The following is an 18,626-nucleotide window of genomic DNA, read 5'->3' on the forward strand; positions in this document are numbered from 1 at the left end:
CACGCAGCCTGCACCAATCCCATACCTTCATTTTCCAACATATTCCTTAAACAATAAAATACAGCTATAAAGTCATATATCCATCACTGTCTCATAAGATTTTGGTCTCAAAACTCATCAAAGACTGAAATTTTTCAAAAAGTATTCATATTGCACATCTACATTTCAAGAGCTTTCAGCTTGTGGAAATTGGCTAAGGAAATGAAGGAGTGAAAGGGAAAACTCCAGATGACTGCGACAAGTTGCTGCTATCGAGCTACATTCTTGAAGTCTCCAGCTTTATCTTTCTTGCTTTTTTATTATTCTGCACTCCCTTTGCTGTTTGACTATAAGGAAAAGGAAAATTAAAGGTTACCCTTCAACTTGTTTACCTGGTCTAGGACCAATGGAAGCATTAGTTCTCTGGCTAGCGTGCAGCACTTTAGCCTGGACTCAGATTTCTTCATCACTGGCAGCTTCCACTCCCAGTTATGCAGGTAGTGGTAACCTTATAACTGCTGCAGGCATTCTGATGCTCGGTGAGGCAGGAGGAGTGTGGATAGAGGGGGCACACAGAGCCCAACAGTTGGCGAGATGCAGGGACATGTCAGGGTCCAATCCCGCTGTAAGAAGGCTCTCTGTGGCTATGCCCAGAAAATCTATAGACCAAAGTAATCTGGCGAAATTTCGGCCATGGGTGACATTATGGCAGTTGTATCCTTTACTGTTTATACTCAGAGTGAAGCATGGTAAGTTTCTTTAATGGGAATTGGCATTGATAGAGTTGAGCAAACACAGAGCATAACCTTGGAAGACATCTCTAGCTCTATTTGCCTTATTGTTTAATCTTGCTGAATTAAATTATTACAAGCTTTAGGTTGAGTAGAGGAGTAGAAATTAGGGTTTTATTTGTTGATTAAAATGTTTAATATTGTTTCGATATTTTTGGACCTTTGCTGTATTATGGTTGTTTTTAATATGCATTATGTATTTTTGTTTTGTATTTCTTGTTTGCTGATTACAAGTTTTTGTTGTTTTTATTGTATATTTTTTATTATATTTTGTATTTCCTTGTGTTGTAATCCACCTTGAAATTCAAGTAGCATGGTGGAAAAGAAATGTAAAATGAATAAATAAATCAGGAAGGTAATTACAAGGATGGAATTTCACATGGCAGGTTGTATTGATTCCACTAAATATGCTAAAATGATATTTTTTTAAATTTTAAAAGTGCTTGGACATACAGTGTCATCTACTCTTAAGGCCTTCTACCTGTCACCTTACAAGAGAGGGGTGGAGGGGAATGGGGAGAGGGGGAGACAGGATCCTCAGGATGGGAGGGAGAAGTTCAAGTTTCTTTAAATAGTCTTGATTTCACACATTTTCTAGAAACTAAAATACTAAGGTAATGGTAGCTATTTTGTTAGTCACATTTGCATTTGAATCAGGTAAAGAAGGAATAATGAGGTTCTCTTTTTATTTGTATATTTCTCCAGATGTTTGCAGAACTACATAAACTATGGGTAAGAAATGCATTTCCTTGTGCCTGCAAATGGTATCTTTTGGGGGCAGGGGCATTGCTAGGTACCTATAAGATCCAGAGCATAGGCCTATAAGCGCTCTCCTTTCCTCCCTCTGAGATTTGATAATTAACTCATCATGATCAATAGCTTCCCAGAACAATCCTATAAAAACACATAACTGACATCACACTTCTAAATAATTAATTTTAAATGAAATGTATTCTACATTCCCGTGCAGCTGTCATCAGGGAATCATTCCATATTACTTGTGACAGGGAAACCACCCACTTAGTTTGATCCCAGCGGTGTCCAATGGCTCTCTCCACATCCACCTCTTGCCTCCATCCTTAATGAGACAGGACATCCCTGCTCATAAAGCAGGAGGCAGTGGCACCACACTGGACATTTTGCACCACTTGTCGCAAAGTGCTGGGTATGTATGTCAGTGGCATCTCTAAACCGCTAGCCAGTTTCAATCATCTAGTAAAACTATCACTAACATTATTCAAGAGTATCAATCAATAAAGTTCTTTTTTATGGGAGTGCAGTCTGTGAAACTACCGATATGAAACAAATTCAACAACTTCCTATATCTAACCAGTCTAGAAGAGGCAAGAATCAAGAACTAACAGTAACTACTGATATAGTTTCAGGAGAAGACTGGACAGCTTTGTGTTTTAAAAGGGCCTATAATTGCTCGGCTTCTAAGAAGACTACAATACCCTGCCTTCACAGAAACTTCCTCAACAAAGGATACAGAGAAGAACTAAGACACTTCCCCTTACCACTCACCATAGAAAAATACTATTCAAACTCTGGTGTTACCTCACTGTAACAGCAACACATTAGCACACCTCAGTACTATTGAGTAATAATTCAAACCCCTACAAAGAAAAAAAAATGTACTCAGAACCTATAGCAAACTGGCCATACCATAATACACTAACAGCCCCACATTTTCATTGATCCCACCCAAACCCCTCCCCAATCTCACCCCTTTGAATAAATTTGAAAAATTTGCATTCCCGCCGTGCATTAAGATAACTATTGCATGCATTATAGCGTTATCGCAGGGCCCTAACTTCCACAATAAAACTTTCCTAGTCTTCTAACTTTCCTAGTCTTCTTAGAAGCCGAGCAATTATAGGCCCTTTTAAAACACAAAGCTGTCCAGTCTTCTCCTGAAACTATATCAGTAGTTACTGTTAGTTCTTGATTCTTGCCTCTTCTAGACTGGTTAGATATAGGAAGTTGTTGAATTTGTTTCATATCGGTAGTTTCACATATGATGAATTTAATTTAGTTTAATTTGAATCTTTTCACCTGTCCTTTGAGATTATTAAATATTTTCTCATTTTCTTTGTATTCAATACTTCCCAGCAACTTCCCCCCGACTGAGAACATAAACCATTAAAGAAGGGGTGAGAAAACTTTTGAGCCGTGACCCCCCTTCCATTCATGCAATTGGTTGGGGCATCCCCAAGATGGTGAGTGTCTACTAAAAAAAGCATACCAGTTAACTAAGGGAGTAGAGAAATGAAATAGGTTGTGTTGAGTTATATCTCCCCCATGTGGGAGAAAATAATGGTGGAGTCCTAGCCTATAAAAACCCAAGGTACCATTTTGTAGGTGTGGATTTTTAGTTAACCCATTGAGGAGAAGGACATCTCAGCTCTTCCTCCTGTGTTTTGTTCTGGGAAAAGGACCACAGAGTTTCTTAGAAAGAAACTTTGGTATGGAATAGAAGAAAAGGTGCCTTTCTTTCCAATTTGAGGAATCCGGGTTTTAACCCTTTTATTTGGAGGAAGAAATTCCATCCACCCTTTCTTCCTCGATTTGGGTTACTTTTCGGAAATTGGTTTATTTTAACCCTCTTCCCAAGTTCCTAAGGATCCAGGGACTGAGTGCTACCCTCTAAAAGGACAGTAGGAACCTCTCACCCTGAGAGACCCATTTACCCTTGAAGGTCGCTAAAGGAATGAATCCTCATTCATTCATGGGAGGAGGATAAGTTGGACTTCAGAGAAGACCAGCGGCACCCATCTGTTGTTAACCAGTATACTATCATCTGGATAGTGACAAGAATGGAGTTACCCTTCAGGTATCAACAAGGACAGAGAAAATATTGAACTGGGAAGTAAGAAGTACATTCTATTCATCTGGACAAAGGTATGCCTTATGGGACTTTACAAAGTGACAGATTTATTGAAGAGCTAAACATGTAAATGGACTGGATTGCATGAGGAGTTGTAAATAGTCATTCTCATGATTCCACCATCAATTGTTGGTAAAATGAAGTTGGAAACCACAGTCAGCTTCCAGTATGATTATTACAGCTCTATATAAAGACTGTCTTAACAATGCTCATATAATCTCCAACTCCCACCCCCAACAGGAAAACTTGGAACTCAGAGATGGACTTGATAACTGTATGGGAAGTTTGAATATTCTGAGTCCTTTAAATTCAGGGTGGCCCACACACACATACACACACACACACACACATGCACAGGGCTGTGATCTCGCTCCCTGGGTAGGGACTTGGCAGCAGCAGGAACTCCTCCCAGACTAAACCCTGAGGATGGCAGGTCTTCCTGAGTGATTACTTCCACATCCAGTTCTGCAGCAGAGAAAGTAGCACCCCACCAGAGCCTACCACAGAAAAAGCAGTTCTCCCCGGTCCACCAAAAAAGGTGCATGACTAAGCCATTGCATGCTTACAATAATGTCATTATACTCTGGCAGCTCCTGCCCTCCTGAGTTTGCAATGCCTCCAACAGCATCGAGGCTTGACAGAATAGCTATTTTATTTTCTTCCCTGATTTGGCAGCCAGTATACTCCTCTTCCATGTTAAAACACTACCAAAGCTTAATGAATCAGCCCTTAAGTGTATTTTTTTTCTTTTATTTCCTTTTTTGCACTTTAAATGGAAGATCAAATATTTTTTGTAATTGATTTTGTTTTCTATTGTGTTAGTGTGTTTTCTTGAAAATATAATTTAAAAAATACGTAGTCATTCACTGGAAAAATAGAAGGAATGATTTTTAGCAGTACTCATTGAAAACCCCAAAGTTTGCTTTTTTTTTTTTACCATAGAGAGGTGGAGAAACAAAGTATGATTTGTCAAAGATGGGTACAGACATAACATAAGAGGAGATAATTCTTTTGGGCCCAATACCCTACATGGCAATATCTGTGAACAGTTGGCCTGACACAGAAAACAGAGAAAGCTCCAATTCGAGAAAAAAAAAAAAAGTTTCACGAGCTGCTAATGGATTTCAGTAGTCCTGGAAGCTTATAGAAACATAGATGATGTCAGGAGATAAGGCAACTTGGTCCACCGGGTTCACACATTAATATCTTATTATGAGTGCATCTTGAAAAGTTATTCTGCCTAATAAAAGGTATCACCTCTAAACTACCACTTATTTATTTATTTATTTATTTATTTAAGGTTTTTATATACCGGCAATCATGAGCACATATCTTGCTGGTTTACATGGAACGGGAGTGCATTAAATACAACAACTAGAACTGTGGTGATCGAAGGAGCAGTTACAAATAACAAGGGTAGCAGAACTTGGATAAGAAGGAAGAGATAGGAAAGAATAAACGGTTGAACGGTATACAAATAAATTAAATGCTATGTAAAAATGGCATGATTAATGCCATTTTTACTTATGTTTTCTTTTTTAAAAAAATATATTTTTGAAGGGCTAACATGACATTCTGATTTTAGTTTCTGAAATAGGGCTCTTGGTAGAAGAATATATAAAAAAAATTCCTGTGGATGGGACCCGAATCACCTAGAACAACAAAAGCAACTGGGCTGCATTGCTCTGTGCTTATTTCCCCCTAATTAGTCCCAAAGCCAAAACCAGCAATAAACAAAGAAACAATTCCCAGGTTGCTGTAATCAAAATAGACTGAACGGTTCCAGTGTTCCACAGCCTGCATAATATCAGCCCCCTTTTAGATGTGATAGGCAGCCTGAGAGCTCTGAATGACTTGACCTATAAAGAAAGAAAACAGCTACTAAATAAGGGAGCTTTGCAAAGTTTAGGTGTTCTGCTGTGCTGAATACCAAAGTTTCCAACTAGTGAAATAAATTCTATGGCATACTCAAAGCCCGATTCAATGTATTGGTCAGCGACAGGAATCTTGTAATCTGATTAGCTGATATTAAAAAACCACTTGCTTCCAGAATCCATACACACACAGATCAGGGCTCTTTCACAAAGCTGCAATATTTTCCTCCAAGGGCTATTTGTGTGTATGAGTGGGGAAGGCAGATTTTCTTTTAAAGGGGAGGGTTTAGGGGTGGGGCTTGTACAGATTTTGAAAAACGAATCATTTTGTAATGTTTTTATCTACAGCCGCCTCCAGGGGCGACGGGAGGGTGGGACAGGGATTCTATGCAGGCCCCCCCCCCCGGATTTTTGCATTACTTTGAAACGGAACTTACACTGGGATAACTTGAAATTAAATAATGGGGCTTGTGATTTTATTCAGCAAGCCGCATTATTTGATTTGCATTGTTTAGGGTATTAATGAGCTGATTAGCATGCGGGGTCAGGGCTAAATAACGCAAGGTATTTCAAATACCTCGCGTTATCCCGGCGGTTAGGCCATTTCCTGCGTGAAAAGCGGCATTTTTCCGTAAGGCCATTTCGTGAACGAGCTTCGTAGTCTGCTGCAGCAAAAGAAGGACGGAGTCTATGGCATTTGTGGAAGGTTCCAAAACGTTTTTTCAGAGGTTCGGTTGTTTTCTCTCTTTCCCAGAAAAGGAGGTACAACAATGTGCTGTTTAGCTTGCAGAAACATCCCCTCTAACTGTGAAGACAAACAGCATTAAAGATAAGGCGACCTAGAGCGAGCGAAAGCGGGAAGGAAGGGTTTGGGCGCTGCTGGAACGTCGCACTCGGCTGAGCTGAAGCTCTGCCAATGGCGTGCGGCTCTCTCCCTCCCTCCCCAACCCATCCTCGCGGCGCTCGCCTAGTCATCGGCAGCCTTCCGGAGACGTTGGCTCGCGCCCCCCCCCCCCCATTCCTCTTTCCTCAGCAGCGCGCGCGCGCGTTTGTCCTCATATGAACCAGTCCGGCTGCCAAGAGTTCAGCGCGCGGCTACTGGAGGTAAGCGGCCTCCCGCAGCAGCGAGCAAGCGAACGGCAGCCCTGGGAGAGACACTCCAATGTATAGTATACGTATAAATCTATACACACAGATTAATTACACGTACACATAAAACGAGAGACAGGCACATAAAAGACCACACAGACGGAAAGGTAAGCAAAGAAAAAAAAAAATCAGAAACAGGCAGGAAAAAAAAAAAAGTGCTTGTACTCTGCAGCCGAATGCGCTCTGCGTCTGTCTCGACGTCTGCTGTTTGCTAATGCAGACAGTCTAAGTACGAGAGAGCAGGCAGTGCAAAACCAAAGAAAGAAGGCTGCCGAGCTGGGCAAATTAGAGACTGTCGAGTGGAAGTGACTCATTTGGGCTTCTTGCTTATAGCAAGCCCCAGGTCTTACCACAGAAAGTCTTGGTTATAGCTGTTTGTATTAAAAAAAAAAAAAAATGGCAGCTGCCTCCACCATTTAGAAAGTCCCGAATACTCGGCATGGAAAACGGTTCTATCTCCTTCACTAGACTTGCCTTTACTGAAATAAAGCTCATGGCCCCCCCTCATCGAGATGCAAGTAGAGAAAGTTGTTTTATCCTCAAGCTTTTAAATGTGAAAATGGCAAACAAATCCTAAACAATCCATTACCTCAGGGATCAGAGGTGCCTGGAAATGGAGAGAGCTGCGGCGCTCGAGCTCAGGAGCTGCGGTTCCTGTCCCTTTTTTTTTTTAACTTGCGCGTCTCTTTCCGCCGGGACCTATTTTTATCCGAGCAAAGTCTTTGCGTCGGATTCTTTGGGGAAGAAAACAAAACAAAAGGGGAACGGAACTTGGCCGCCGGCGAGACACATCTCCCCAAATATTTGTCCCTCTCAATGTCATGTCATGGAAACACAAACGATCACTCACTCATCAGTGTAAACATTATAAAAAAAAAAAAAAAGTAAGGAAACACACGGGGGAAGAAAGCATTATAGCTTTCTATGTACCTGATTCACTAAGGGTTTTTCTCATGGACACAAAATGGGAGAAAAGCCTTAAGGATTCTGGTCCTGTGTTTGACAGAAATTTGACCCAAACGTTGTAAACATTTATCAATTCAGAACACCTAGGAGTGCGCTCAATGAGCTCTTTAGCATTTCAGGCCCATTCGTTGATTGGAATCTTTTATAGTAAAATAATGGGCAGCTTTGCATCTATCGCAATTTTTCTGGTATAAAAAAAAAAAAAACCAAAAAAACCCCACTACAAATAGAGAATACAGGGTTGCCGCTTGTGCATGCGGTGAAGTTGGTGCATTTTATTCTGGCTCTGCTTTGGATTCTTGTGTGGTCCTGCAAGAAGATCAGCGGTGCCACGGTTTATTCCACTTTGCAAAAGCAACCTTGGCACCTGGCAATCTGGCCAGATTTAGTGGGCATTAGCTTGACAATAAAAGCCTCCTGGATCTAGCTGTTGAGGAGCCGCTTTAAAATCAAATCATTAAAAAAATAACGTCACAGTAATGTGTAATATATATACATTTTTACTGTTCTTATTTTTTTTTAGTTAGCAGCAGCAGCGGTGTCCACGGCGGTGAACATTAGGAGGAAGACGCCTGTGCCCTGTGATTTTTCTGCCCCTGGCTCCAGCGAACGCCCGCCAGGGGGGGGGGGGGGCTCTCTTCCTCTTTAACCCGTTCTTGCCCTCCACCCCTGAAACCGCATGCCGCACAGCTTAAAGCAGGCCGGATGTTTCCCACCCTGCCGTGTCCTCGTTAACAAGAAGCATAACGCGGTGCGGTTGACAAGGGGGAAACCACGCGGTAATAAATTAATATGTCGCTGACCACTGTGTCCTCAAAGGCACCCACTTCTTCTCTCTCCCCCCCCCCCCCCCCCCCCCCCCTTCATAGCTGTCCTCCTCCTGGGGAGGGGGATTTCGCTTCTTCCTCTTTTATGGCTTCGGAAGCAGGTTTTCAGACACCTGCCCCGCAGATAATCTGTGATGCCTTTTTTTTTTGTTTTGTTTTGCTTTGTTTGATACTTGCTGGCTACCTGCTGTTGTTGAGTGGCCTGGTAGGAGCCGAATCGCCGGCAAATTGTTCCTAAGGCAGCGATTTTGCATTTCATTTTATGCAAATCGCGGCTTATGGCATTAGTGCGGTCGACTTTCAGCGATTTGTGTTTTGCCTGCATCAAGCTCGGGCCATTTTCTCAGTCGTTTTAAGCGAATGGGCTTGGGCTGGGGTGACATTTCAGCCAGGTGGTTCAGAACCGTGCCACCTGCTGGGGACCCTTCCCAGGGGTCACCTCGGACAGTGACATCTGTAGAGAGGTTTCTCTTTCCGGTCCCCTGGCTCTCGCATTCCCGATTCCCTTTGTTGAATACCAGGGAAGACCCTTCAGAAGTTCCCCGTCTTGTCAAGAGTTTGAGTTTGGGTTTTTTTTACCGTATCCGCTACAACTTTTTCGCATAGGCATATTAGCACTGAAGGGAAAACACGACTATCAAGCAAACTTTTATGCTCATCGTTCATCTTCCTTCGCTTTCTTTTTTTTTTTTTTGTAGTGGCCTCCGACTGTCTAATACAACTCGATTTAATAACGCCGAGGAGGAGAGAATGGGTTCATGGGCTGGGGATGCTGTGGTTAGTTAGAGCTTCCCTTGGGGACCTGGAGGAAGCGACACCGTCTCTCTTGCAGATTGCGCGAGGTCTCTTGGACAAATCGGATAATGCCGAGCCACACCAACTCTCCTTGCGTTTCCTGCCGACCCAGAATAAAAAAAAATAATTGACGGAACTGTTTTAATTTATCAGTTGAACTCGCATCTTATAATTCTCTAGTCTCTGGCCGTTACTCTACATGAGATGTACTTAGAGGGCCAGGGACGCTGTACATGCATTCCCACCAACACAAACCAGGACAAATACTGCCTCCAAGCTATTTAAAAGTTTAAACAGGCGCATACTAAATAGGTTATGAAGGTTTATATCCTTTGAGCATCCTCGGTTGCCTGCAGGTACCTTCAAGCTGGAGCTGTCCGCCCTGGCTCTGCAAATTCTCCACTCAGAAAGTTGGGGATGAATTGAAAAAAAGAAAAGAAGAATGTAGTTTAATCAGAAACAGAGAGGCAAAATTAATTACAGAAAATGAGGCTGTGGAGAGCTGTGGCATTTGCCTAACATTTTCAGCTAACCCTGTCTAATTAGGGTGAAGCATGTTTCATTACTTTCTTATTTAAATCGCCTTGTAAAACAGAGGTTTGTAATATAACGAACAATTCCCATTCTTCTCTGACTACGGTATTTATTCTATTGAGGTTTTAGAAACGATTAGTACAATCTGTTAAAAAAAACAACAAACAACTATTGGATGTAATCCCTCTGAAGGTAGTAGATACCAAAACATAAACAATTACATTTCAAAACCTCCAAACTGTTGGACAGAAAAATAAACCTATTGTTTTTATTACCACCTTTCTCCAGCGTCTAAGCATTCGGGCCCATCCTATCAAAAACCTAAGTTGTATTCAAAATGTAGCAGAATACCCTAAACCTTTATTGGTTAAGAGCGAATGGATGAAATGACACTAATTACAGTATTATAGTATTTTACCCCGTAAAATTTTTACTTCTCCTGTAACTTAGAAATTTACAGCTTTTGGCTAAAGGCAAACTCAAAACCGATGCTACAAACATAAATAACCTTAAAATGAGCAACTGTTTCTTTTCTCTTTTTTTCAGTTTCTAGTTGTTTTGATGGAGATCATTTATTTTTCTGTTATCCCCAAATAAAAAGAGCACGTTAGGATGCAAATTGAAATGTGGCCGTTTTTTGACAATCTAACTATAATATGTAATGGCATTTATCTTTTCTAAAACCGACCCAAAACGGTAAAAAAAAAAAAAACCTGAAAAAAATGAAAAAAAAAAGACTTTTCAGATAGTTTGGGGACATATTTAAAATGTTGTTCTTGGATATAAAAGAAAAAGTTCAGGAAAACTCTAGAAATAGGTATCCGAAAGGACAGTTTTCGATTTTTACCTGATGCTAAGCTTTTTTTTCCTGGCTTCATGTTTTTCTAACTATCCTGAGGGAACTCCCGAATTCATCTGCCTTAACTTAATCGACCAAAGCGATTTCCTTCTTGTTGGATAAAACTAAAGGGAGGTGAACTGACTGCGAATCATGATTTTAATGCAGACGGAAAATCTTAACCCTAAATCCGGTCGCTTCTTTTAACAAAAAGGAATTGTAAAGGGAAAGGGGACGGGTGGTTCAAAGATCTGATTCTCTTTAGGACTAGTTGAGCACATACATCTCTGACAGTTTGTTGGGACAAATGAAAAGTCATGTTGTTTTCTTTCAAAGTATCTTCTTTTAAATAACATTTAACTAAATCAAAAGAGCAGATGGACTGTAATTTTCATTCAACTAAATACATAATTGTATATGTTTATTGGTAAATTTAATCTAAACCCATTTCAAATACAGAAGGGATTATTCTGAAAAACTGGAAATGTAAAACATATGTTTTGATCTTGCTACTTTACTTATTCGGTAGAAGATGAAAACGGGGCAATTTCAATTTTTGTTCATGTGTGCTACAAATTTTAACGTAAACAATATTGTTTCATATCATCTTTTAAGGAAGATGAAGATGGTTTGACTTTTGTAATAGATAAATTTCCCCAATTAAACTAATAATAAATACAACCCCCCCCCCCCTCCCCAAAAAAAAAAAAACAAACCAATAGTCGAAATCGTTTTAACAGGATTTAATTGCCAACAGTTCATTGATTTCCATCCAGACCACGAATAACCGTCACTGTTTACTCGGAACAATCGTGTATTTATTACATTTCATTTCCCTTTTCTTTCCTCACTAGCATTCTTTGTGTACGTCATAATGGGGCAATGTCGATTTGCACCCATCGGACTCGGGGGGCAAGATCACTGTGAAGGCCCGTTCGAGCTTGTAGTTCTTCCAAACTTAAAATTTCACGGAGTATAACCATGATAATTACAGTACTCGGGCACCAGTCGGAACTGTGTGCCATCTCAAAATACAATTTAACTATGCAACAACTTGAAAAGTTTGCCGTAAGCGCCACTGCGCTGTGTATTATTAGCCAGTTCTGATTACCAAGGATTTTTTTTTCCCCCCGACAGAATAGCTGAAGCCCCCTACACAAACATGCCTGACATTTGTTAAGAGTCAGCTGTTGTAAACGGTGCGGACGGAAATCTCACGAAGCTTAAGGCAACGAGATTCCCTTCTGCTTTGTATTGACTGCACACGTGTGTGAAAGGGAGCCCGGTTTTTTTTTCAGCCTTCCTGATACATTGCAGTCCTGCCTTCAAACATCCAAGACATCAGGAGGAAAAGGAGTTTCATTCGGCGATACAAGGAGCATTGGGAAAACATTCTGAAACGGGTCTTGAGATGGCTAGAAAAGGTTTATAAAACGTGACCTTTGTTTACAAGATTTTAGTAGAAATAAAAGTATCATTAAGTATTTTTTTTTAGCTCTACAATTAATTCGAGGAGGCTTCTTTGCATTGGAGCTAGAAGAATACAGGTTTCTGACACGTCAACAGATGAGAAATAAGACCAGCTCTAAGGACCAAATATTTCTAAACTAAGTCGTTTCTGACGATGTGAGACATAAGTATTTTTTAAAGCTTAATTCGAATAATAACGATATTGAAATAAACAAATGTAGAGCTGCCATGATTTTAAAGACCTGAATGTTCTCCTAGCTAAATAATAATAATAATGTTATTTGCGTTTTATTAGACACTGTGGCCTAATTTGTATATTTTGCTGTTTAACAACCAACGGATTTAATGGGCTCTGTTTTTTGAAGACTTGGAAATGCAACATAGAGTTTCGTTTTCCAAAGAGTTTTCTTTTCTCCATAGGCACAAAATGAGGCAAACATTTGAAAATCAGAGCCCTTAATCAGGAGCTAAATCCAGCAGAAATGTTTGTGTCAATGGAATAGATTAATTCTTCCCACCCATCAAGTTGATTGAACTCTTAATACCGGGTCAATTGCCTGTCCTTCTTGAGCACAGTGGTCTTGATATATTTCCAGTAATAGCAATCACCATCCAGACTTACAAAGTGACTTTCAAATCATAATAAAAAATGTTTTTAACAGTGCAGAGGAACCATTGGAAAATAATTTCTAACTCTTTTCAAGGGATTAGTGTTTTGTTTTCTATCATTTTTATTTTTATTCAAATGCCATGGCTCCAGCTTCTTGTTTTCTTGTTCTGTTTAAATGTAATATGGAGTTGGAATAGCCGCACTGGTTTTCCACAAAACTAGGCTTTTTACATGTTGTAATACCTTTTTTTTATATATATATATTTTTGGACCAGCATAAGAATTATCCAATTCAAAGGCTTTTTTTTTTCTGTTACATTAACTTTTCTGCATACAGATAAAGGTGGGAAATGGACAGGTAGCCTCTTTGCACCTTTTCTGAGGTTTTAGGAAAACATCTAGGACTTGTGTTTGAGTTTAACAATGAGGTTCATAATCCATCATGGACTATAGGGGAGAGCTCCCGGATACTCTCTGTTTTCCAGTGAGCGACACATTTAAGTTTTGTAGAATATAGATATGTTTGTACATTAGACAGCTGCACATGTTATATTTTTGAAGCTAGCATCCCTCAAGCTTCAGAAATTCTAATCCACTGAAAGTAATACATCTAAGAATTGATTCTAAGGACATTTGGGATGATAATTTAAATGATTTCTACTAATATACACATTATTGCCAATAAACAAACTACCGTACCTTTTTTTCCAGGCAATAAACATGTTTTTGGCATACAGTTCATAGGCATAATTTATTGCTTATATAAACATTGCACTTTTAAAATGTACATACTAATCTCTATTGTCTACAGTCAAAAATAAGACACTGATATGACAGTCTAAGATAAATCATGAAACTTAAATGAACCACCAATATATTTTGTTAATCTGAAACAGGAATTAGGAAAACCGTTTCCAAAACCTAAGAACACATGGTAGAAGTGCCACTTGTTTTTAAAACCCCAAGAAAATCACAAATGCTCAAGGAACAAGAAATAAGACACCGCAAGATAGATATCCTACTGTTGGTCCCTAATGAGCAGTCCAGGAAATCTAATGTCTGATATACATAAAAACCTTTCAATTGTAAAGTTTCATGAGTATCTCATGACCATCATGACCATCTGACTTTTAGTCTCCCTATAATAGTAGTTCATGAACTGAATCAATAACCCAGAGGCACCAGTCTTGCTTGGAAATGTGCCCAAGTTGCAAAATAGTCTGGTGACCCCGGATTGGCCTCATCAGCCGTCACCCACAGATAGGGCAATCATGAAAGACAATTCTACTTGACTGTAAGCAATGATGCTGAGGAATAGTCTCTATCTTGGCTTTCTCAACCACTGTTAGAGTAAATTCTCCTTTTCAGTCCCCTCCCCAGATGCTCAAAGAGTATGCACGGTTTCAGCATATTTCTCTGCCATGTCAAAGATTCCTCACAGGATTCATAGGAAACAAAATGAATCCAAGTGGTTTTTTGTTGGGTTTTGTTTTTTTTTTTACTATCACTCCATCCCTCTCTCATCTGCAGCAAAGCAAGATTGCACTGTAATTGGTGAACTTTTATTTTTCTTCCTTTCTTCGAATAGAACAAAATCGCTTCTGTTTTGGTCTGGCCTGGTGGCTCAGTGCAGTGCCATGCGGAGGACTTGAGTTTCATACCTAGGTCAGGCCTTACTATGCCGAGGGCTAGGGATGCTGCAATAGCAGCCTTTACAGCTTTTTTTTTTTGGGGGGGGGGAAAGAAATCTGTCAATTTGTGGCTGCAATCAGGGCCGATGCATGATTGCATGATTCCAGAAGGAGCTCTGGTGCAGGGCCCCCAACTGAGAACTGTCACTGGGATGACTGGGCAAGGTGGGTCAGGGGAGGGGGATATACAATAAGGGGGGGGGGGGAATCATTGATAGTTGCAAATGAAAGCTCATGATGCCAGACCCCAGCCTCAGCTTCAACTGAGCTGAAAGACCAAAACAAAAAAGCTGAAAGAAGCTGCTGGTCGTCGTCCCCCCCCCCCAAAAAAAAAAACAAAAAACCCAAGCAACTTAAAGTAGTAAAAGCATTTACATTTTCTGTGAGAAGGCATGTACATATGTCTTACTGTAGTAAAGGTAAAGAATAACCGGTTTCATTTTAAAATGAAAGGCAGCATTTTCTAATCTAGAAAAGAACTCGGAAAGTGACTGGTAGACCTGCTGCTCTCTCCCCCTCTCCCCCCCCCCCCCCCCCCCCTTTTTAGTTCAATAAATTGGTGGGAATAAGTGGCACTAAGGTGGAGAAGGGGGAAAAGGGGGCAAATGTGCAGCCAGGGACTGAGCAGGAAGACCACGCGTACAAGGGGATGTGGGGAAGAGGTGGATAAGTGGGGAAGCACTGTGGGTGATGGCCCTCTGGATAATCGTAGGAGAAAAACGTGGGAATATAAATGAGGAAAAGGGGAAAGAGGTTAGGGGCTTTGGGTGAAAGATAAGTCAGGTGTCTGGGGGTCATTCGAGTGTTGTCAGCATCATTTCTGTTTGCCCCTGTGGTGCTGCGTAGCCCCAGACATAAACCAGACTTGACTACATTTAAACAGAGGTTAAAGTACTTGTGCAGCCTCTACCTTTTATTTACCTCCTCAGGAGCGTCTCTCTCTCTCTCTCTCCATGCTGGCTCCTTCCCCCCTCTCTCTGTTTTCACCAAAATGTTTGCAGCTCCGCTAACATGCTGCACATAAGCAAGCTGCTCCAAATATTTACTCACTCTTTCTCTCTCTCTCTGTATTACTACTACAAAAACTTTTTCTCATTTTATTTTTTGTTTTTTTTTTTGTCACTTATTGAAAAAGAAAAAACTGAAACAAACAATTTTAAAATAAAGAAAAAAAGGAAAAACAAAAAAAAAATATATATATATATTTCGAACATCATCGGAGAAGAAAAAAATGTCCTCCTTGGCTTTCCCTCCAATCCTTCTCCCACCCCTTCAAACCCCCTTACCCTATTTTTCTTTCATCACGATGCAGGAGTGATTCCCTGTCGCTGCTACTCCGCTGATGGCATGCTTAGAAATAGTGCCGGCAGACCAAGGCCTGCATCATTATTAATTTCCTCCATACAAAGTGGGTCTGGCCAGTTCCATGTTGTATGGCATAAATGAACAATGGTGCTGCCCTCAGTCTGACGACATCATTTGTACTCATGACTGGGATAGCTTTGTCCCCTGAGAAGATTCCTCAGTAGGGTAAGAGGGGCAGGAGAACTGGAAATACTTTGTGGGGAGGGGAGCCCAGAAGTGTTTTGGTTTATTTTGTTTTTGTTTTGTTTTTTGCTGACTATTGGCAGCTTTATATTTATTACTAGTGAAAAGAACCGTATGGCTTGGGTTGATAGGTTTGTAAGTGATATCAATTTCCAAAACCAAAGAAAAGTGGAAAAGATAAATATTATTTTAATGTATTCAATTAAGAGAACCTTTCTATAAACTCATTCAACCCTCTGCAGGAACAAAAAAAAGGTTGTGAAATAGTGGGGAGGAAACGGGTTGATCAATAGCAATAATTGTTAACTATTGCTTTGATAATCGGTAGTAGGCATCTGACAGAACCATTTTTCATCTTGCACATTTATTTTGCATGGTTGAGAGCTAATGTGTGTGTGTGTGGTAGGATACAAAGAGTGAGAGCCAACGTGTGTTAGGATGAGAGAGTGAAAGCCTGTATGTGTAGGAGCCAGAAAGAGGGAAAGCCTGAGTGTGGGTTGGAGCCAGAGAGAGTAAGAGCCTGTAATGTATCTGTGGCCGCCTGAGAGCATGTGAGAGAGAGAGATTGTGTTTGTATGTCTGAGAGACTGGGCTTTGCAGACAGAGCATATTAGTGAAGAGAACCCAGCATGAAAAGTAGGTGGTGTTGCTCAGGTTGTTTGGTTCACAACTGATGTAAATTTTCAAACCAAACACAAGTGGAAAAGATTTATTTTTTTTTTTTTAATGTATTAAATTAGGAGAAGAGCCTGTGTGTATGTGAAAGAGAGCCTGTGTGTCTGAATGGAAACCCGAGAAACAGGGCTTTGCGGACAGAGCATATTGTCTTTGCCCAATGCACCTTTTCATTGTTCAGGGTGCCACGTGGCAGCCACACACAGACACAACAATGTGACTCACTGACACAAGCCTTTGTTAAATATACATTTAACTAAAATGAATAAAATGTTATTTTTCTTTCATTTTATGTTAAAAATGAATTGAAATAAAATGGAAAATGTCCTTAAAATATCCCGTTTCATTTCAAACAAATACACATCCCTAACTGCTACTACTACTACTGCTTATCATTTTTGTAGTGTTACTAGACATATGCAAAGCTATACAGTTACACATAAGAAATAGTCCCTGCTCTATGGATCTTACAATCTCTCTCTCTTGCTCTCTCTATTTCTCTCAACAGCAGATCTCTTACAACTTCCCCAGCATACCCAGATCACTCCTGGCCAGACCACTAGTTATATCTAGGGTTTACTGAGACAAACCAAAGTAAACAGGAAGCAAGGGTTACACTTTCACAGGGCCTTGGATGGGAAAAATATTTTGATAAAATGACTGGTTCTGGCACAGCCTGGGGCTGAGAATTAATTCTCCATGCCGCTACCCAGAACAAATGTATTTATGCTGCTGCTTCAAACAAATAACCATGCATAGGACCCAAACTTCATTTTATAAAAATGATGATTTCCTTACCTAGGTGAATAGTTTATTTGTCTATTTATGCTAGACAGAAGATTTTTTGAAGACTAAGATGCCACATCTTTTGAAAAAAGAATGATGCCGATTCTTACCTTTATGACTCCATCTTTAAATAAAATGATACGTAAAGTAGACAATGTGATGTGTTCCGTTTAAGTGATAATGGAGATGGACATGGGGATCAAGTAGCATGCACATACTATGGGAGCCTGTTAAAAGAGCACTAAACAGACAGAGGAAAATAACGAATTTCTTCAAGCAGATTCTCAGATTTGGTTACCTGTTCCAGTTGGTTCTTAACTTGTAACCACATAGAGGCAAGTATGAGGTGGGGAGAGTTGTTATAATTTGGTTTTTCTTTGTGGGTGGTAGGGTTTGTTATTGCTAGGAATATAAATCCTTTGCAATTAGATGTTCCTAGCTGTTCTTAGAGTAATAATAACCTTAATCATGTGTTATTACTTGATGGCATCTCTTCTGGAACAGTAGATATATAAGAGTGAAAACAGAAATTGTATAAATATCCCTTATTGCTGAATATTAATAACATATTTAAATATCAAACACAGATTATGTTGATTCTTACCTTTATGATTCCATCTTAAAGTAAGTTTACAACAATATAATAAATACAATAGTAAGGTTGATTTTGTATATTCCATTCAAATTACCTTGTATCTAAATAATGTGAGAGCTAGGATTTTGACATTCTATCTGTTTTATAATGCATAAGTTTGGTAAAACTTGGTTCAGCTGTGTAAGATTTTGAAAAATGCTGTGTCACAAAAAAAACCCAAAATAAAACCTAATATCACACAGATGGATGTTGTTGGTCAAAAAAGAAAAAAAAATCACAGTTTTTCCAAAGGTTATAATAAAAAATACATGAGTTTGACATGGAAGAATAAATGTTCTAAATCACAAAAAGCTCCAATCATTTTGCCAGATATATCTGGAGTTTTTATTTTTTGTAGATAGTTTTATTTTTGTCTTAAATTGCATGTGAGTAAATGTCCATTAAACAAGTCACTAACTGCCCGTTCTATCTGCCATGGGAGGAAAGAATTGTGCCACTCAATTGTAAATAGAAAATATAGAAAGAGTTCTTCATATTGTGCCACATAACTATTTATAACAACAACTTGTATATTTACTATATGGATAGCAAATATCCACAAAGGAAGGCAA

General features: G+C 39.8%; 1 long non-coding RNA gene across 1 annotated transcript; it reads left to right on the forward strand.

Moving 5' to 3' along the window:
- The first annotated feature begins 505 nt into the window (after positions 1 to 505).
- Positions 506 to 18,245, forward strand: LOC115089727. Its single transcript, XR_003856215.1, has 4 exons — positions 506 to 728; positions 1,476 to 1,502; positions 2,883 to 2,989; positions 17,467 to 18,245. It is a non-coding gene; the product is annotated as an uncharacterized LOC115089727 (long non-coding RNA).
- Positions 18,246 to 18,626: the final 381 nt, after the last annotated feature.

Source organism: Rhinatrema bivittatum, chromosome 4, assembly GCF_901001135.1.
Source record: "Rhinatrema bivittatum chromosome 4, aRhiBiv1.1, whole genome shotgun sequence".
Lineage (NCBI taxonomy): Eukaryota > Metazoa > Chordata > Amphibia > Gymnophiona > Rhinatrematidae > Rhinatrema > Rhinatrema bivittatum.